This window comes from Anoplopoma fimbria, unplaced genomic scaffold, assembly GCF_027596085.1.
Source record: "Anoplopoma fimbria isolate UVic2021 breed Golden Eagle Sablefish unplaced genomic scaffold, Afim_UVic_2022 Un_contig_7512_pilon_pilon, whole genome shotgun sequence".
NCBI lineage: Eukaryota > Metazoa > Chordata > Actinopteri > Perciformes > Anoplopomatidae > Anoplopoma > Anoplopoma fimbria.
In genome coordinates this window covers 1-20,510 of record NW_026551355.1, presented here as the reverse complement: position 1 = coordinate 20,510, position 20,510 = coordinate 1, and the positions used below count along the sequence as shown (strand labels likewise).

At 46.9% G+C, this 20,510-nt stretch overlaps 10 non-coding genes and 2 pseudogenes across 10 annotated transcripts; all 12 read right to left on the bottom strand.

Annotated features, from left to right (window-relative positions):
- Positions 1–456: 456 nt before the first annotated feature.
- Positions 457–620, bottom strand: LOC129115428 (U1 spliceosomal RNA). Its single transcript, XR_008533048.1, has one exon. It is a non-coding gene; the product is annotated as a U1 spliceosomal RNA (small nuclear RNA).
- Positions 621–1,074: 454 nt separating this feature from the next.
- LOC129115501 (U1 spliceosomal RNA) lies at positions 1,075–1,238 on the bottom strand. Its single transcript, XR_008533113.1, has one exon. It is a non-coding gene; the product is annotated as a U1 spliceosomal RNA (small nuclear RNA).
- Positions 1,239–1,705: 467 nt separating this feature from the next.
- LOC129115490 (U1 spliceosomal RNA) lies at positions 1,706–1,869 on the bottom strand. Its single transcript, XR_008533102.1, has one exon. It is a non-coding gene; the product is annotated as a U1 spliceosomal RNA (small nuclear RNA).
- A 466-nt stretch (positions 1,870–2,335) lies between these two features.
- On the bottom strand, positions 2,336–2,498 carry LOC129115445 (U1 spliceosomal RNA). The gene has a single exon (XR_008533064.1). It is a non-coding gene; the product is annotated as a U1 spliceosomal RNA (small nuclear RNA).
- Positions 2,499–2,962: 464 nt separating this feature from the next.
- On the bottom strand, positions 2,963–3,126 carry LOC129115478 (U1 spliceosomal RNA). The gene has a single exon (XR_008533091.1). It is a non-coding gene; the product is annotated as a U1 spliceosomal RNA (small nuclear RNA).
- A 464-nt stretch (positions 3,127–3,590) lies between these two features.
- Positions 3,591–3,754, bottom strand: LOC129115467 (U1 spliceosomal RNA). Its single transcript, XR_008533080.1, has one exon. It is a non-coding gene; the product is annotated as a U1 spliceosomal RNA (small nuclear RNA).
- A 464-nt stretch (positions 3,755–4,218) lies between these two features.
- LOC129115422 (U1 spliceosomal RNA) lies at positions 4,219–4,382 on the bottom strand. The gene has a single exon (XR_008533042.1). It is a non-coding gene; the product is annotated as a U1 spliceosomal RNA (small nuclear RNA).
- A 4,117-nt stretch (positions 4,383–8,499) lies between these two features.
- LOC129115455 (U2 spliceosomal RNA) lies at positions 8,500–8,628 on the bottom strand (annotated as a pseudogene).
- A 179-nt stretch (positions 8,629–8,807) lies between these two features.
- Positions 8,808–8,922, bottom strand: LOC129115457 (U5 spliceosomal RNA). The gene has a single exon (XR_008533072.1). It is a non-coding gene; the product is annotated as a U5 spliceosomal RNA (small nuclear RNA).
- A 5,002-nt stretch (positions 8,923–13,924) lies between these two features.
- On the bottom strand, positions 13,925–14,081 carry LOC129115454 (U2 spliceosomal RNA; annotated as a pseudogene).
- A 179-nt stretch (positions 14,082–14,260) lies between these two features.
- On the bottom strand, positions 14,261–14,375 carry LOC129115456 (U5 spliceosomal RNA). Its single transcript, XR_008533071.1, has one exon. It is a non-coding gene; the product is annotated as a U5 spliceosomal RNA (small nuclear RNA).
- A 415-nt stretch (positions 14,376–14,790) lies between these two features.
- On the bottom strand, positions 14,791–14,977 carry LOC129115453 (U2 spliceosomal RNA). Its single transcript, XR_008533070.1, has one exon. It is a non-coding gene; the product is annotated as a U2 spliceosomal RNA (small nuclear RNA).
- Positions 14,978–20,510: the final 5,533 nt, after the last annotated feature.

The window sequence follows — 20,510 nt, the reverse complement described above, 5'->3', positions numbered from 1 at the left end:
AGAGACAGAGACAGGGGGCATTCCCAGACACAGCACCCCGGTTGACGGTTTCCAGATGGCATAATCCATGAGTCCAGTGCCTTGGCAAGCCGTTTGGGCTTCTGAGAAAGAATACACAGGCCAGCAACCAAGCGAAAGCCTGAAATCGAATCATGCCGACAAATTGAAGAATCTTCGGAACACATTTCTTCCACAAAGAAGGGAAATGTCGGTGAGGAGAGCACAAATTCAATTTGGGCCCCATCCAAAAGGCCACGCCCCCTTCTCATGGCGACTTCGAGACAGGAATTGGCATTACTCAACACACAGATTCACAGCATACAACAGACACTGCTGCACAGCAACACTCCACTTTTCTTCCACTGACTCAGACTACGGGAATCGGCATGCTGGATAGCAGCATGTTGAGGTCCATCTTTGACCAGGAATCTCTTGTTTTTTCTTCAACATAATAATCAGGGGAGAGCGCGAACGCAGTCCCCCACTACCACAAATTTTGCAGTCGAGATTCCCACATTTGGGGAATTCGCAGGGGTCAGCACAACCGGAGTGCAATGGCCGAGCCTCGCCCTGGGTGAACCACCTTCTTGATCATGGTATCTCCCCTGCCAGGTAAGTATGATTTGGAAGAGACAGAGACAGGGGGGGCATTCCCAGACACAGCACCCCGGTTGACGGTTTCCAGATGGCATAATCCATGAGTCCAGTGCCTTGGCAAGCCGTTTGGGCTTCTGAGAAAGAATACACAGGCCAGCAACCAAGCGAAAGCCTGAAATCGAATCATGCCGACAAATTGAAGAATCTTCGGAACACATTTCTTCCACAAAGAAGGGAAATGTCGGTGAGGAGAGCACAAATTCAATTTGGGCCCCATCCAAAAGTCCACGCCCCCTTCTCATGGCGACTTCGAGACAGGAATTGGCATTACTCAACACACAGATTCACAGCATACAACAGACACTGCTGCACAGCAACACTTCCACTGACTCAGACTACGGGAATCGGCATGCTGGATAGCAGCATGTTGAGGTCCATCTGTTGAGGAATCTCTTGTTTTTTCTTCAACATAATAATCAGGGGAGAGCGCGAACGCAGTCCCCCACTACCACAAATTTTGCAGTCGAGATTCCCACATTTGGGGAATTCGCAGGGGTCAGCACAACCGGAGTGCAATGGCCGAGCCTCGCCCTGGGTGAACCACCTTCTTGATCATGGTATCTCCCCTGCCAGGTAAGTATGATTTGGAAGAGACAGAGACAGGGGGGGCATTCCCAGACACAGCACCCCGGTTGACGGTTTCCAGATGGCATAATCCATGAGTCCAGTGCCTTGGCAAGCCGTTTGGGCTTCTGAGAAAGAATACACAGGCCAGCAACCAAGCGAAAGCCTGAAATCGAATCATGCCGACAAATTGAAGAATCTTCGGAACACATTTCTTCCACAAAGAAGGGAAATGTCGGTGAGGAGAGCACAAATTCAATTTGGGCCCCATCCAAAAGGCCACGCCCCCTTCTCATGGCGACTTCGAGACAGGAATTGGCATTACTCAACACACAGATTCACAGCATACAACAGACACTGCTGCACAGCAACACATCCACTTTTCTTCCACTGACTCAGACTACGGGAATCGGCATGCTGGATAGCAGCATGTTGAGGTCCATCTTTGACCAGGATTCTCTTGTTTTTTCTTCAACATAATAATCAGGGGAGAGCGCGAACGCAGTCCCCCACTACCACAAATTTTGCAGTCGAGATTCCCACATTTGGGGAATTCGCAGGGGTCAGCACAACCGGAGTGCAATGGCCGAGCCTCGCCCTGGGTGAACCACCTTCTTGATCATGGTATCTCCCCTGCCAGGTAAGTATGATTTGGAAGAGACAGAGACAGGGGGGGCATTCCCAGACACAGCACCCCGGTTGACGGTTTCCAGATGGCATAATCCATGAGTCCAGTGCCTTGGCAAGCCGTTTGGGCTTCTGAGAAAGAATACACAGGCCAGCAACCAAGCGAAAGCCTGAAATCGAATCATGCCGACAAATTGAAGAATCTTCGGAACACATTTCTTCCACAAAGAAGGGAAATGTCGGTGAGGAGAGCACAAATTCAATTTGGGCCCCATCCAAAAGGCCACGCCCCCTTCTCATGGCGACTTCGAGACAGGAATTGGCATTACTCAACACACAGATTCACAGCATACAACAGACACTGCTGCACAGCAACACTCCACTTTTCTTCCACTGACTCAGACTACGGGAATCGGCATGCTGGATAGCAGCATGTTGAGGTCCATCTTTGACCAGGATTCTCTTGTTTTTTCTTCAACATAATAATCAGGGGAGAGCGCGACGCAGTCCCCCACTACCACAAATTTTGCAGTCGAGATTCCCACATTTGGGGAATTCGCAGGGGTCAGCACAACCGGAGTGCAATGGCCGAGCCTCGCCCTGGGTGAACCACCTTCTTGATCATGGTATCTCCCCTGCCAGGTAAGTATGATTTGGAAGAGACAGAGACAGGGGCATTCCCAGACACAGCACCCCGGTTGACGGTTTCCAGATGGCATAATCCATGAGTCCAGTGCCTTGGCAAGCCGTTTGGGCTTCTGAGAAAGAATACACAGGCCAGCAACCAAGCGAAAGCCTGAAATCGAATCATGCCGACAAATTGAAGAATCTTCGGAACACATTTCTTCCACAAAGAAGGGAAATGTCGGTGAGGAGAGCACAAATTCAATTTGGGCCCCATCCAAAAGGCCACGCCCCCTTCTCATGGCGACTTCGAGACAGGAATTGGCATTACTCAACACACAGATTCACAGCATACAACAGACACTGCTGCACAGCAACACATCCACTTTTCTTCCACTGACTCAGACTACGGGAATCGGCATGCTGGATAGCAGCATGTTGAGGTCCATCTTTGACCAGGATTCTCTTGTTTTTTCTTCAACATAATAATCAGGGGAGAGCGCGAACGCAGTCCCCCACTACCACAAATTTTGCAGTCGAGATTCCCACATTTGGGGAATTCGCAGGGGTCAGCACAACCGGAGTGCAATGGCCGAGCCTCGCCCTGGGTGAACCACCTTCTTGATCATGGTATCTCCCCTGCCAGGTAAGTATGATTTGGAAGAGACAGAGACAGGGGGCATTCCCAGACACAGCACCCCGGTTGACGGTTTCCAGATGGCATAATCCATGAGTCCAGTGCCTTGGCAAGCCGTTTGGGCTTCTGAGAAAGAATACACAGGCCAGCAACCAAGCGAAAGCCTGAAATCGAATCATGCCGACAAATTGAAGAATCTTCGGAACACATTTCTTCCACAAAGAAGGGAAATGTCGGTGAGGAGAGCACAAATTCAATTTGGGCCCCATCCAAAAGGCCACGCCCCCTTCTCATGGCGACTTCGAGACAGGAATTGGCATTACTCAACACACAGATTCACAGCATACAACAGACACTGCTGCACAGCAACACTCCACTTTTCTTCCACTGACTCAGACTACGGGAATCGGCATGCTGGATAGCAGCATGTTGAGGTCCATCTTTGACCAGGATTCGCTTGTTTTTTCTTCAACATAATAATCAGGGGAGAGCGCGAACGCAGTCCCCCACTACCACAAATTTTGCAGTCGAGATTCCCACATTTGGGGAATTCGCAGGGGTCAGCACAACCGGAGTGCAATGGCCGAGCCTCGCCCTGGGTGAACCACCTTCTTGATCATGGTATCTCCCCTGCCAGGTAAGTATGATTTGGAAGAGACAGAGACAGGGGGCATTCCCAGACACAGCACCCCGGTTGACGGTTTCCAGATGGCATAATCCATGAGTCCAGTGCCTTGGCAAGCCGTTTGGGCTTCTGAGAAAGAATACACAGGCCAGCAACCAAGCGAAAGCCTGAAATCGAATCATGCCGACAAATTGAAGAATCTTCGGAACACATTTCTTCCACAAAGAAGGGAAATGTCGGTGAGGAGAGCACAAATTCAATTTGGGCCCCATCCAAAAGGCCACGCCCCTTCTCATGGCGACTTCGAGACAGGAATTGGCATTACTCAACACACAGATTCACAGCATACAACAGACACTGCTGCACAGCAACACATCCACTTTTCTTCCACTGACTCAGACTACGGGAATCGGCATGCTGGATAGCAGCATGTTGAGGTCCATCTTTGACCAGGATTCGCTTGTTTTTTCTTCAACATAATAATCAGGGGAGAGCGCGAACGCAGTCCCCCACTACCACAAATTTTGCAGTCGAGATTCCCACATTTGGGGAATTCGCAGGGGTCAGCACAACCGGAGTGCAATGGCCGAGCCTCGCCCTGGGTGAACCACCTTCTTGATCATGGTATCTCCCCTGCCAGGTAAGTATGATTTGGAAGAGACAGAGACAGGGGGCATTCCCAGACACAGCACCCCGGTTGACGGTTTCCAGATGGCATAATCCATGAGTCCAGTGCCTTGGCAAGCCGTTTGGGCTTCTGAGAAAGAATACAGAAAGCCTGAAATCGAATCATGCCGACAAATTGAAGAATCTTCGGAACACATTTCTTCCACAAAGAAGGGAAATGTCGGTGAGGAGAGCACAAATTCAATTTGGGCCCCATCCAAAAGGCCACGCCCCCTTCTCATGGCGACTTCGAGACAGGAATTGGCATTACTCAACACACAGATTCACAGCATACAACAGACACTGCTGCACAGCAACACATCCACTTCTTCCAACCATTTTAATCGGCATGGGATAGCAGCATGTCCATCTTTGACCAGGATCTCTGTAGAGCACATAATTTCTTTTTCCCATAATTCTTTTACACAGTTAATGACAGCCCACCATTTATCTCCCTTGGCTGTTGGATTCTTTTGTAAACAGCCATAAGCTATATCATCATAGCAAGCAGGAATTTTATACAAAGCTTGCAGCCATGGTGACACAAGTAACCAGACTCCTCTAGCAACAGGGCATGACCAAAAAGGTGACATAGTGTTTCACTGTCACCACAGGAAGGCCTTGGCATTTTGCACTGAGGGTGCATTTTCTCCTCTCAAGGAACACTCTTGTTGGCAAACACTGATTTACAACTTGCCAGGCTAAATCTTTGTGGTTATTAGTAAGGATGGATTGATTTACATTCAACCAAACTATTTCTGAGATTTTTTCACTGAGTGTGTCCACAGGAGTTAACCTTGAATGTAATCTGGACAGAGCATGTTCTACTTTTTTTCTTGTGGTTTTGTTATACGGGAGTTTGGTTACACCTTGACACCTTATACATGAAAACACTGTATCAAATATTTTTGGCCAGGTTTGAGCATATGGGATGGTTTGAGGTGGCCTTTTTCCCCATGCTCTAAGCACGCCGCGCCCCACCCAAAATGTAGCAAAAGGGGCCCAAGTTGAGGCTGTATCGGGCATCAGACAAGCTTTTATGATTGGGGTCACAAACATTGCTTTTAGCTTACATTCAATGTCTGGGACACCTTTTCCCCCCTTCTCCACAGGCCTGTACATTATTTCTCGTTTTAGTTTCTCATGTTGCCCTCCCCATATAAATTGAAAAATAATTTTTCCAAGTGTCCTCATGAACTTATGTGGGATTGGGAAGGTGGTTGCTAAAGAAGTCAAAGAGGCAAGGATTTCTGCTTTGATAACCAGGACTTTCCCCGTCATTGAAAGATCCCTGTCTTGCCATTGGATGACCTTTCCCCTAATTTTGGGTAATCTGGATGCCCAATTGATTGTTTCCATGTCCTTTCCAATTTTGACTCCTAAAATTTTGATTGTATCTTTTTGTTTTATGAGGCCTATTTGTTCCACAGGCTCTCTCCAGTTCATGTAGAGAACTTCCGACTTTGTTTTATTGACTTGTGTACCTGAGGCTGCAGTAAATTTATCACAAATCAACAGTGTTTCTCTGACTGACCTATTGTCTGTAAGTATGAGCGTTAGATCGTCCATATACAGGCTGAGTTTTGCCTGTTTTCCTGCTCCCCCTGGCATTTGAAGGCCTCTGATATATTTCTCTTGCCTTAAAACACATGCAAGGGGCTCGATGGCGAGGATGAACAGGGAAGGGGAAAGTGGACAGCCCTGTCGAACACCCGAATTGACACCGAAAAGGGGTGTATTTTCTCCATTTATTGAAACGGAGCTTGCAATGTTGGTATGTAGCAAATCCACCCATGTTCTGAATGTGTTCCCAAAATTTAGTTGTGACAACACGGCTTTAAAGAACTGGTGGCTGATACTGTCAAAAGCCTTCTCCAAGTCCAGCCCCAAGATGCAAAGTTGGAGGCCACGATCTTGGGCAAACAGATAAGAGTCTCTGACCAAAGCAAGATTGTCAGACATGGATCGTCCCTTAACTCCGCATGTTTGGAGTCACTTTTTGTCCACCTCTTCCTCCTTCCTGGATCCACAGAGCTTGTCTGCTTTCTCAGCTGCCACCCAAATGAGTAGTGGCATAGGGGAGGCAGGGGAGAACTCGAGAACTCAAGGGAAGAAAAAGAAAAAGAAAAGAGATAAATCCTCCCCAAGTGTGTGAAACCTGTCTGTGAACTGCTGATCTCTCTTCCCATAACAAATAGAAATGCCATCCCTCAAAGTTGTCACCATTAACACTAGAGGCCTCAATGACCCTATTAAGTGTCAGTCCGTTTTCAGTTTTCTGCACAGAAGTGGTGGTGATATATTTCTACTACAGGAGTGCTCTATCGGATTTAAAGACAATTACAAACTATTTGAAAACAGATGGCTATATGGACAGTCAGTATGGTCAGGAGACAATAAAAACAGAGCCTCTGGTGTGGCAATCCTTTTCAACGGTAACAATTTCCATATTCAAAGGGTTGAGAGGGTTATAGATGGTAGACTGCTATTAGTCGATATAGAAGTGAATGGAACAAAACTGAGGGTTTTAAACACCTACTGCCCAACTGAGACTCAAGACCGCTTAGCAGTGTTACAGTCCATTCAAAACTTATCTCATTGTGGGAGGGAAGCTATTATTGGGGGAGATTTTAACTGCATTGTTGACATAGCAGACAGAAGATCCACCTCTTTGGTGAAACTAGATGCTAGTTCCCACACACTCCAGGGCATTATAAAAGACTGTAAACTTGTTGATACTTACAGAAGGATAAATCCGTCAACGCCAGGGTATACTTGGACCAATGGGAAAACATTCTCGCGTATAGACTTCTTGTTTACCACACCAGGAGCCACACCGCTTAACTGCACAATTGAACCAGTCCCCTTCTCAGACCACCACAAACTCACCTGCACGCTAGAAATGAATAGCTCATGCAGGACGGGACTAGGCAACTGGAAACTCAACACAAGCCTACTAGACAACCAAGAGGTGGTGACAAGGTACAGGGACAAACTTAACCAATGGCTCACCCTACAGCCTTTGTTCGACTCCTCGGGAGAGTGGTGGGAAGATATTAAATGTAAAACTAAAAGATTTTTTATGGCTGAAGGTAAGAAAGCAGCTGCAAAAAAACGAGCTCTTCAAAAAAGACTGCAAGCAAAGTTGCAACGATATGTCCTTTTACTTTCAGGTTTCGAGGTGAATGAAGACATAGCAAAACTAAAAAAAGATATGAATAAGTTGTACAATGAAAAAAGTAAAGGTGTGCTCACGAGGAGCAGGGTGCAACACCTAGAAGAGAACGAACAGTGTACTCGCTATTTTTTTAATAAACTGGGCAAGTCAAGGCACTGTATAGAAAGCGTGTTGGATAGAGACGGAAGAGAGGCTAGCGATCCTCAAGATGTATCTGAAATTGTCAAGACATTCTACTCTGATCTTTACCAACACAGAGCCACATCTGAACAGTCAGTTAACTTCTTTTTGTCTCATTTAACCACAAAACTCAACAATACAGAAAAAGTTTTCCTCGACAGAGACTTGACAATCTGTGAGTTAACAAAAGCTATGCAGAGCATGCAGGGTAATAGATCTCCAGGCCTGGACGGCTTACCCAAAGAGTTTTATAACACCTTTTGGGACCAGATAAAAGACCCATTGTTGCAGGTGTACAAGGAAAGCTTACTTAGAGGTACTCTACCCACTTCTTTACGAACTGGCTCCATCTCCCTTCTTTTAAAAAAGGGAGATAGGAAGGACCTTAAGAACTGGAGACCTTTGACCCTTTTAGGAGTAGACATTAAGATACTGTCAAAGGCCCTTTTTTTCCGAATGCAACCAGTGATTAAACAGTTGGTTGGTGTGGACCCTGGGTGAACCATCTTCTTGATCATGGTATCTCCCCTGCCAGGTAAGTATGATTTGGAAGAGACAGAGCCAGGGGGGCATTCCCAGACACAGCACCCCGGTTGACGGTTTCCAGATGGCATAATCCATGAGTCCAGTGCCTTGGCAAGCCGTCTGGGCACAGCAACACTTCCACTTTTCTTCCACTGACTCAGACTACGGGAATCGGCATGCTGGATAGCAGCATTTTGAGGTCCATCTTTGTCCAGGAATCGCTCGGTTTTTCTTCAACATAATAATCAGGGGAGAGCGCGAACGCAGTCCCCCACTACCACATTCTCCCCTGCCAGGTAAGTACAGATACTACACTAGATCTTAGCCAAAGGGCCGAGAAGTGATGATCCCCAACTGTTTGCTGCCCGTGTCAACCTCGTGGCACACGTGTCGCTTGTCATGGTGCAGTAATTTCAATTGGACATTGCGGGGGATGCTGCTTAGCACAATCGCACAGGCCCTACAAGGTCAAGCACACTTGTCTTGTTAAAATCAGCTTCTATTCTTTTGACAAGTACACAAGGCTCAGCCGAATGGCAAAGCCTGCCAAAAATAGGTTCAACTCATTGGTGTTCCTCTCCATGGAAGTCTTTAGTAAAAGGCGAAAGACTTGTGCGTTATGAAGAGAAACCACAGTAAGTACCGCCCCCCGGTGAGAGCAGCCAGAGACACCAGTCGTCCCAGCCAAAACTCTCGCGGTGAGCCTCAGTCGACGTGGCACGTTACAAATTCCAGTGGAACCAACAGGAGAAAGCCTTCGACACAACTTTCCGGGACCAGGAAATCTACGGAAGGGTGGCTGAAACCTGTAGAACAGAAGCTGGGGTAAGGCCTCTAGCCTCCTACAATGTGCTTAACCTTGACAAACCGAACTTTAGAACAGTAACTATTCACATGTTCAACCCATTCGTGACCGATATTGCTCTAGCAGCTTTCTTTGGGCAGTACGGCGAAGTGGTGACGGCAGCAAGGCACATTAAGGATACCATGGGTTTTTGGACTGGACGGCGGCAATTCCAGGTGCTGCTAAATCCTGACCAGGAAGGGCCAGGAGGCCTAAAGCACCCTCCTGCCTCTTTTAGCCTTGGTGGAGACCGTGGGTATTTGTTTTACCCACGGCAGCCACCTTTCTGCAGGAGATGCAGGCAGTCTGGGCACACAGAGGCTGGCTGTAAGGGATCATGCTGCCGCTTCTGTGGACAAACAGGGCACATGGCCAATGATTGCACAGAACCAAAGGCCTGTCATGGATGCGGAGGACAGGACCTCCTGTACAGGAGCTGTCCTGACCGCAAGAAAACCTTTGCTGAGGTGGCCAAACAGTCCGATGTCCTCTACGGAGAAAAGGAGCCAAGAAAGGGACCCAAACATGTCCAAGACAGGCCAACGCAGGTCGTGACTGGTGATGGCACCTCTGGAAGTGGAGTGGAAGCAATGTTCCAGGGGGAAGTTGGAGCAAGTGGCGATAGAGTGGTCCAGGCACTCACTGACAGCACGGGGGACGGGTTTCCGGAACCCACCCCTGGTCCGAAGCAAGGGGCACGGAGAGGCTCGCAGGTTTTTGGGGTGAGGCCCCCAATGGAGTACGGCGTGATCGGGGAGGGGGTACGCAGTAAAAAGTCAAAGGGGGAGAAGGAGGAGGAGCGGACCAAAGAGGAAACAATGGCTGGGAGGAGTGGAGAGGAAGCAGGTCAGCAAATGAGGGCTGCAGATGATGCGGAGGAGGGAGGAACCCTGGAGCAGAGAGCTGGGAAAACAGGTCAAAAGGTTGGAGTGGAGGTGGATGAACAGCATGTGGGAGAAGAAGAGGCCATGCTAACTGCAGGGTTGGGGCTGGGTTTTGATTTCCCCCCGGCCTGCTCATGCGGTCATCCCCTTTGGGTGTTGATGCATATGATGGGCCCAGCAGACCATCACCCATGCCAAACCAAGAGCCCTTTTCCTGGGCTGAACAGATGGACAGGGAGGATCTCTACGATTAGGAGAGAGAGAACCGGTTAAGTAATGGACATTTATAATTTGTAATGGGCTCTTTTAAGGTTCTCTCTTTAAATGTAAGAGGAATGAGGGACCCAGTCAAAAGAAGAGTTGTTTTTGATTTTGTGGACTCACACCATGTTGCCATTTGTTTTTTGCAGGAGGTTCATCTACGGGATGAGGGGGATGTTGGGAATTTCTCGAGGGGGTGGAAAAAGGGCACTCAGTTTGGAGTGTAGGCGGGGTCCATTCGACGGGGGTTGGGATTTTATTTGGCATTAAAGAGATTAGGCTGGAGTCTTCTTTTGTTATTGTTCAGGGGAGGATAATGGGGGCCGATATCACATGGGGAAGAGCCAAGTTCAGGGTTATTGTAGTTTATGGACCACAAACTGCAACAGAAAGGCAAGACATGGCCGGCCTTATGGTTCCACACCTTGCCACCAATAGGCACATTATTTTAGGGGGTGATTTAAATGTTGAGTTGGGCAAGGGGGGAGATACCAGCGACGTTTTTATCTCCAACCAAATGTCTAAACATGGTTTGGTAGATGGGGAAAGGGAGGTCAGGCCACAGGTAACTGGGCCCACATGGCGCAACTCAAGGGGCATAGAAAAATGTTTGGATTATGTTTTTTTATCAAAGTCATTGAGTCCTTTGACAGGCAGACTGCTCCCCGCTTACTTCTCCGATCATGATGGTCTTTTGTTGGAAGTGCGCTCATGTGTGCCAGTTTTTGGGCCTGGGTTCTGGCGTCTTAACATCAGCGTCCTGGAGGTGGATTCATTTAACCAACATCTTCGCTGGGTTTTCAAAGACCTGGTAGGACTAAGGCCAATGTGTCCTGGAGTGATTGAGTGGTGGGAGGTTGCCAAGGAGCGGATAAAGTTATTTTGTTTACAGTATTGTAAAAGGAAAGCGAGGCTGGCGAAGAGGGAGGTGCTTCGCCTGCAGCGCCTGTCTCATTATGCAGATGACACCACACTGCTGCTGTGCAGCGACGCATGCTTGCTCTGATCCTTGGAGATCTTCCAGAGCTTTGGTCGGGTGGCTGGCGCAAAACTGAATTGTGCCAAGTCCTCGGTGAAGTTCTTTGGGCGGTGTAAAGAAAGGACGGATGTACCAGGGGGGCTGTCGCTCTGCACGGGACCTCTGAAGGTACTAGGGGTCAGCTTTGAGACAGCCCATAGTGCCACGGCCAACTGGACCAGGCGCTTTTTGGCAGTCCAGAAGAAGCTTGCGCTCTGGAAGAGCAGGTGCCTGACTTTCATTGGGAAGGTACTTGTTCTGAAGGTAGACGCTCTGCCATCTCTCCTGTACTTGGCATACATATACCCACTGCCAGCCAGCATGCGGAGGCCTCTAATGTGCCTCGTGTTCACTTTCATATGGGGAGGAAGATACGAGTATGTGGCGAGGGCCCGCACGCTGGCTGGGATTGAAGCAGGGGGGAGAGATGTGCCACACCTCTCGCTGAAACTGGACTGCATCTTTGTTTCATTTCTGTTTAGGAAGTTATCCGCTCCAGTTGCGCATCCTTCAGGGCATTTCCTGCGACTCTATTTTTCCTATCAGGCCAGGAGTATGTTGGTTTGGAACAACCTGGCACCCCGGGTGGAGCAGCAGCCATGGCATTACCAACATGCAGCCAGGTGGCTGAGGGCCCATCCTGAGGCTTCAGAAACAGCAGTCAAACTGAATCACAGAATCCTCTACAAGGTGGTGAGACAGAAGGAGTTTGCACATCCAGTGATTGGGATCCCGACAAGCATTTGGAGGGGGATCCAGCCACGAGGACTGGACAATGGTCTCAACGCTCTTAATTGGCTGTGCCTCCACAAGAGCTTGCCAGTACGAGCATTGATGCATCGGCATGGTTTGGCAAGAACACAAAACCCCAGTTTTCCACATTCAATGTTGAGAAATTGACTGACAATGCCCTTAAAACGGTCATTGTCAGAATGTTCAATGAGACAGTGAATGCGGATGACATTTGTTTGTGGCTGAGTAGATATTGCACTATTAAAGGCCAGGCTACCAAGATAAGAGATGAGGATGGTATTTGGAATTGCACTTGGAGGGTCCCCACTCAGCAATGGCAGGAGCCCGGGCACCTGGCAGAAGCATGCAAACAAATTATTTGTGGGAAATGCAGAGGAATTGGGCACACTTTTGATGAATGTACCAATGGCAGAAAGTGCAATCTATGTGGAGAAACAACACACCTCTTCAGGGATTGTCCAAAGTTGTTTGCCAACAAACTGAAGGCAGTAAAAGCAATTGAAAAAGAAAAAGAAAATATACTGAATCGTGGTCAAGAGGACCCATCTCGAGAGTTAATTGAAGAGGCTGGGCTGGGAAATTCAAATCTCCCTCCAAATCCTGTGACTGGAGAACAGAGATCAGGTGAGGAGGGGGAGGGGGAGGGGTCTGCAAATGCCCCACCCATTGAGAGTGGTGAAGAAGAAGGGGCAATGCAGACAGAGGGCGGAGCTCCCTCTGAAACAGAGAAATCAAATATTGATAGCCAGGATGCCCCCTCCCCAATGCCCAGCAAGCCAAGAGGCCTTTATCTGAATTGTCCTCTGAGTCTCCTGGAGTCTCAGAGAAGAGGGGAAGAGCTGGGAACTCCTCAGACAGTTTATCTGTGGAGGAGCCCAGAGTCTTCCCCCCAAATTCCCCAAATGAGGTCTCTTTTCTAAATATAGCTCTGCAATCAACCCCAAAGGACTCAAAACTCAATGCCACATTGCGGCAGAGGCCAACCCCCAGAGTCCGAAGGGAAAATGGAGCCCAACCCCTTCACCCTTCCCCCATAAGAGTGAAGGAAGAGCTGCATTCACAAGACATTGAATAACTGCTTTTTTAAAAAGACATTTAACACCGAAATGCCATCTTTAGTCTTTTAAAATGTTTTACCTGTTAATTTTAAGCATACTCATGACACTCACTTTCTCTACCATCAATGTGAGAAGTGTGAAATCGAGAGTTAGAGCCCAGACTGTTTTATCCTTTTTTAATTATTTTAAGTCAGATGTGTTTTTAATACAGGAATGTGGCCTGCCTTTTTATAACCACTACAGGGAGTGGGAAAACCTATGGCCACAAACATCAATATGGAGCGGTTCGAACGAAAATAAAAACGATGGAGTGGCCATTTTAATCAAAAAAACCCTTGTCCAAGTGAAGGGCAGCACTGTGGTGAAAGATGGTCGGGCACTTTTAGCACACTTGACTTTCATGGGAAAGGATTTTAAGCTCTTAAATATTTATGGTTTTAATGACAAAAAATGACAGGTATGACCTTTTAGAAGACTTGCAGTCCCACATGCTAGGTAGGGCACCTTTAGTTGTAGGGGGAGATTTTAATTGTATTTTTAGCAGGAATGACAGAAAAGGAGCAGGGGAAGATTTCAAAGTGGACAAAACATCAGTTCTACTACAAAACATATGCAAAGATTTTAGGCTACTTGACTGTTTTAAAAGCATGAATCCCAGAGCGGAGGGCTTCACCTGGTCCAGTGGTGATGGCACCAGAGCCTCTCGTATAGATCACATTCTATCGCGTGATTGCACACCAACCGATGCTAAATTGTCACCTGTTTTCTTTACGGATCACGCAATGCTTTCCTGCACCCTCTCACTCTCTTCTGGTGTGACAGCAGGAAGTGATCTGTGAAAACTCAACTGCTCCCTCTTAGAAGATAGGGAGTTAGTTAGTCAGTATAGAGAGCAGTACCAAGAGCAGCAGACCCTTCAAGACTTTTACTGATAAGAACAGATACTACACTTGATCTTAGCCAAAAGGTCGAGAAACAGTTATCCCCAACTGTTTGCTGCCTGTGTCAACCTCGTGGCACATGTGTCGCTTGTCATGGTGCAGTAATTTCAATTGGGCATTGCAGGGGATGCTGCTTAGCACAACCGCACAGGCCCTACAAGGTCAAGCACACTTGTCTTGTTAAAATCAGCTTCTATTCTTTTGAACAGTACACAAGGCTCAGCCGAATGGCAAAGCCTGCCAAAAATAGGTTCAACTCATTGGTGTTCCTCTCCACGGAAGTCTTTAGTAAAAGGCGAAAGACTTGTGCGTTATGAAGAGAAACCAAAGTAAGTACCGCCCCCTGGTGAGAGCAGCCAGAGACACCAGTCGTCCCTGCCAAAACTGTTGCGGTGAGCCTCAGTCAACGTGGCACGTTCCAAATTCCAAGCCACACCCATTCCACTACTCCCGCCCACATTTCCTTCCGAGAGGGCAATATTCCCACATTCTTCAATTTATTTCCCTCCAATCAAATCGGCAAAACTGAATAACTGTATTTATCTTTCTTCCCCTCGCTGTTGATTCAGAGCTGGAAATAATTTCCCCCAGCAGACACGGCTGATGGATATAGTGATTTGAGAGTGGGAGAACAATGAGGTTCCAGGAAGAGCACAATTAAGGAGTAAACAGGGCTTGTGTTTATTCACAAAGACGGCCTTGTGTCTTGCATTAAAGAGTTTGATGTTTTGTTGTCCACACGTCATTTGAAGGGTGCACCGTTCCTGGCTATGCTGCAATACCAGGTCAATGCGTGGAGTGCACGGAGCAAGCCCCTTTTTCATCTCCCAGTGCTAAAAATCTGCTTAATAAGTTATCCTCATATAGAGGACATATCAGATATTAAACTGATATTCAATGTTTTTTTATTTGTATTCATTCTCTGTAATTGTTAAGATTACTATTGTATGTTTCAAGGGGTCAGCTAGGATCTTTTACCTGACGAAACTAATAAAGCTGGATACAATATTTACATCATTTTCAATTACCTTCTCATTGTTTAATTTAACAAACCTTTTGGTGCTCTCCACACCTGGTGCCACGATCTTCTTAGTCGCCCTGAATCGTCCCTGTTTTAGGCTGGTTTTGTGACGTTGTCGCTCACTCTCCCCCGCTGATCTTTCCTCTTCCGTTACCTCTGCCCTCCCTGACCCTGAATCCTTCTCTCTCCTATCCCTCAATACTGCTACTGATCTTCTCCTCTCCACCCTTTCCTCCTCTCTGGACAACCTCTGTCCCTTCACCTCCAGACCTGCATGGCCAACTCCTCCTGCCCCATGGCTGTCGGACTCAGTGCGTACTGATAGATGGAGCTTAAGAGCGGCTGAGCGTAAATGGAGAAAAGGCAAACTCCCGGTGGACCTTCTTAACTTCCAATCTCTCCTTTCCACTTTTTCCTCCTCTCTAGCTACTGCTAAAGCGTCTTTCTTCCGCTCTAAAATCCTAACCTCTGCTTCCAATCCTAAAAAAACTCTTTGAAACGTTCTCTTCACTCCTCCAACCCCCACCCCCTCCTCCTACTTCCTCCCTTCTCGCTGACAATTTCGCCAACTTCTTTGACAAGAGTCGCTGCCCATCTTTCGGTGCAGGCTGAAAACTCACCTCTTTAAGAAGTACTACCCTGAGCCTTCCTCGTAGCACTTATTGTATTCGTAGTAGTTTGTTGCACTTATTGTATTCATATTAGTTTGTTGCACTTATTGTCTTCGTAATAATTTGCTTCTGCACTATACTTTTGCTCTGGTTTATGCTTTTAGATACTATTTAAGAAAGGAGATGCACTTATGACTTCTGGTGACTAGTAGTTCTCTTGAATACCTATGTTGAATACACTTATTGTAAGCCGCTTTGGATAAAAGCGTCTGCCAAATGACTGTAATGTAATGTAATGTAATGTAATGTTGTTGGTAAACCGTCTTCTTCTTATCATACTCCCCCAATGCCTTCCACAGGGTGATGATCTGGGCACACTCTTCTCCAGTCAAGGCAAGACGGTGGTCTCTGAGGCCAAACAAATGTTCTGCCAAGTTCTGCACAGCTCCATACCCCTCAATATTGTCAGGTCCAACACAATCCTAAAAAGAAAAATAATTTTTGAACTGTTGATAACAGCAATGGTTACTTTTAATCGTATAAGAGGACAGCAAACCCTGATTTTGTTTTGAAACATGCAAATGTAGGAAAAAAGTCACCTGGTCCCTACATCATTCGAAGCAGAGCTGGTTGGAGGTGGAGGGACCACAGACAGTGACGACACTGAGCTGGTTGGCAGAGATGTCACTGTAGATCGAGGTGGAGGGACCACAGACAGTAACGACGCTGAGCTGGTTGCAGAAGGAGTTGGAGATGGAACCATAGATGCTGCTGACATCGATGCTTGTGATGTCAGCATGACATTCATCCACCTCTACAGAGACATCAGTGGTCTCTGACTCTTCAATGGCCAACTTATAGTCCTGCAGAACTTTACCGGTTTGCTGGTAGAGGTATTCCACTCCTATAAGCTCATTTTTAAAATATAAACGCATTGAATACAAAATTAGATATACCAAGACATTATTAGTGGTAAACTGGGATTTGTAGACTTGAAATAAATTGTTAAAAAACAATAACAAATATAACAATTATCTACCAGTGTATTTTCTTGGCCCAACATAAGGGATGATCTTCTTGCCCAAAACATCCTCTGCAAGAGCAATTGCAGCATGACAGAGGAGATGTGGCTGCTGCTCATCAGTTGTTGCTGCCACAGCCCGGTCCTCATTCCACCGTGAAAGTCCATCCAAAAGATACGCCTGGAAGAAGTGTCACTTGCCAAAGTAAATTCAGAAATGTAAAAAAAAGACCATACAAACATTTCCTATAAAAACAATGAACAGCTGATATTAGAATTAATTCAATACCATAATGATTAATTCATCAATAATTAAATCTCATCATGGGATGATAAAAAAAGTTTACATATTTACCTGGAATGAATCGGTTCAGATGCAGGTGAAATGACTCGAGGGAGGTGGAGCCTCTAGCACAGCCGTAGGTTGGCAGACGGCGCCCTCCCTTCACCATGGTTCCCGTCTGTGTGTAGAGCTGCACACCTGGAGGATCCTGGATGCAGGCCAAGCGTAAAGGGGGTGAGAGTCTGTGTTGCAGCCCACAGCAAATATCCGCATGAAATGCCATATGTCCAACCGGATGGTCATTTGATCCCACTCTTCAAACATCCTCCTCAGAAGAGTGTTCCCACAGCAGTCCCGGTCAACATATAGCACCTCAGGAGGAGCCACCCCAGCCACTCTGTATCTTTTGATGAGGCCTTCAATCATTGGCCCAAGACCAAAACCTTCACTGGCTGTGAGAACGGACATGATCACCTGTCCGTGCTCATTACCAACATTGGCTGCCCAGGTAGCGGTGCCATAGCTGTGTCCTGCCAGCTTTCGAGTCACCTTTTTGGTCGAATCCATCTTTAAGATCCGACCATATTGTGAAGTGATGGCGGCCTTAATCTCTTCCAGCCTCTGCAGGACATCCTGGGCATAAACCTTCATCAGCCACCGGTGCTTGGGGACAGAAGGCATAGCAGGCAGAGTTTCAAATGTCACAGGCAGGATCAGGCCAGATTTGACTGCATTTGCAATTCCCTTGCAATCTGTCAGGTACTGGACAGTCTTCTGCAACCAGACCTCAGCATGACGCTCCTGCAGCTTCCGCTGGATCTGGCTGCTGCTGTTTCCCAGCCTTCGCTGACGCATCAAACTCACTACCTCTAAGTCGCGTGCTAGTTTGGAAGTCAGGATGCAAGGGAACTGCACCATGTGGCCAATGTCGAGCTGCGAGACGAGGCCATGGCTCCAGCTGATGACCTTACGCTTGCATCTCCGGCAGGCCAGGTACTCTGAAGCAACAAAGTCAATTTTCCCCAAGGCCACCACCTGCCTGATCTTCTGATGCAGGCCAGCTGAGGTAAGAAGTTCATTGTGTCAAAGTCACGCCTGTTCACTCTTCCTGCACTCAACGCAACCTGTCTATTTCTCTCAGCTCACAGCCCAGCCCCCGCTCTCTTACCTCGCTCTGCCTCACTCACCTAATCAGCCTCATGCAGTGCACCTGTCTGCCACACCCACCTCGTTAACACAATCCCTCTCACCTGCTCACTCTGCTGCACTACCTCAGTATAAATGCCCCAGTCTCACACACACTCACTGCCAGATCGTTCTCCGCATTATGCCAGACCTTCCAGCGCTATTCCCCGGACTGATTTCCCGTTGCCGACCCCGCTTGTTTGGACTTCTCCGCCTTGCCTCTGCCCCGGTAACTGACTCAGCCTTCCGTCCCAGACCACGGTATTCCTACCTTGCTTCTGCCCCGGTTAACAGACTCAGCCTTCTGTCCCAGACCACGAGATTAGCCTTCGCTCCTCTTGGTTTTTGTCTGCCTGCTCCACTGACGGATCAGCAATCGCTCGAGTGGAATATAGCCCGTGAGTTATCTCCTGCCTGTCTGTCTGCTGTTTGTTCCGTTTTGAATAAAGCTCCAGAACTTTACTCTGTCTCCTGGTCGTACTGCACTTGGGTCCACACATCACCCGTTACACATTGTGACACTCTGGATGGGGACAGATCAGCTTTCTTGGCATCCAGAGCAGCAGGGGATGACCAAAGTAATTTTCCTGTGGAGGAGAACTACTGGTATTCAGTGTCACCTGTGGAGGATACCACCAAAGTTTGTCCAGCTCAGGATGCCCCTGTGCTGCCCACCTGAACAGGGCTTTGGATATCCACCTCTGGTCCACTTCAGGCAAAGTGTGTATCCAGCCAGGTGGGATATGCTGCCACCAGGTAAGCAGCATATCCCAGAGCATTTTCAGCCACCCACCTGAAAGTCTGCCCATGAAACACACCGAACTGGATTTCAAAGAAACCCAGCAGGTGTTTCCTGTTCTCTATATCTCCATGGATCTGTAGTAATGATGCTATAGCCTTTTCCAGCACTGCATCTGGGAACAAGGGTCGCATCCAAGGCTTTGCTTTACTGCTGTCCTTCACCTTTGTTGCCTCAACTCTATCCGTGAGATTAATACTGCCATCAGCCCGTCTCCTGAAGCGGGGTTCCATCTAGATTCAAAAATGAATATCTAAAAAAAAAAAAAAAAAAAACAGATGAAACAGCTGTGAACGATTAAATGGACAAAACATTTGGTAACGCATTACTTAACTTAACTGGGTATATTATATTACTATGAGTCATATTCAGCCATGATCACCTTGTAATACTGATTTTATATTATGCTGTATCTGTGTAGAAGTAGCAGCAAAATGTATTAAAAGTATGAAAAGTTAAAGTACTCATTTGGCAGCACAGTGACATCACATTATTACATATGCATTACTGTGTGTAGTGTAGGTATTGCAAACTGAAGGTGATCAAAAAGTAATTAATATTAAATCAGTGCAAGAATAAATATCACTGTGGAAAATATGTAATACTATTACAAGATAAAAATAAAGACAAATACAAATTGTGGAAAAGCGAATATATAGCCAGTAAGTGACAGTCCAGCAGCCTAATGACAGGTGAGCTCTTAATTGTAGTCGGATTGTATGAAGTAGAATAAAATGACAAAGAGGATTTTTCAAGTAAGTCATGTTAACGATAAGTAATTAAATGAATGGTAAATTAAAAACTGGTGTCCCGTAACGTTACACTATGGTCAAAGTTACGACATACACACAAGTATACTATCTAATTTAATTCTAGTTATCGTCATGCTGTAACATGACTTTATTGTTAATGAATGAATACATAAAAGGAGAACTAAAATAACGGTGTAATGGCTGACCGCTCCAGTCGAAGTGCCCCTTCCCCCATCCACTAAGGTAAGGTTACCCCTTAACGACAGCTCGCTACGGTCAGGAAGCGGCGGGTTAGTGTGTTTACTATGTAAGTTAACGTTACATTGACTTGACATGAATGAAATATTTGTTATGTAGCTAGGTCCTATCTAAGAAAGTGTATATATATATATATATATATATATATATATATAACATTATACGCTAGGACACGTAAGCTCGTCATTAGTATAAAGTTAACGAGCGACGGGTTATTCATTCATACATCGTTATAACGCAAATTATCTGTATTGACAATAGCTATGGAGGATTTACTTAATTTCGAATGTTGTTGGTCAGGCGAAAACAATCAGTCAGCTGTTTGCGTGTCCGTGAACTAGGAGGTGAACTTCTTAACTGTTGGTCAGACGAAAACAGTCGCAGTCGGCTCGTCATTCATCGTGAGTGTCCGTGAGCCCGAAGCCGTCGATTGGTCAATTTGTTGTAGTCGCTGAGGCAAATCATTGTAGCTAGACGAGCGCTGATTGGCCAATTTGTAGTAGCAGAAGGAAAGGTGATTGGCTGTCACTACAACGAA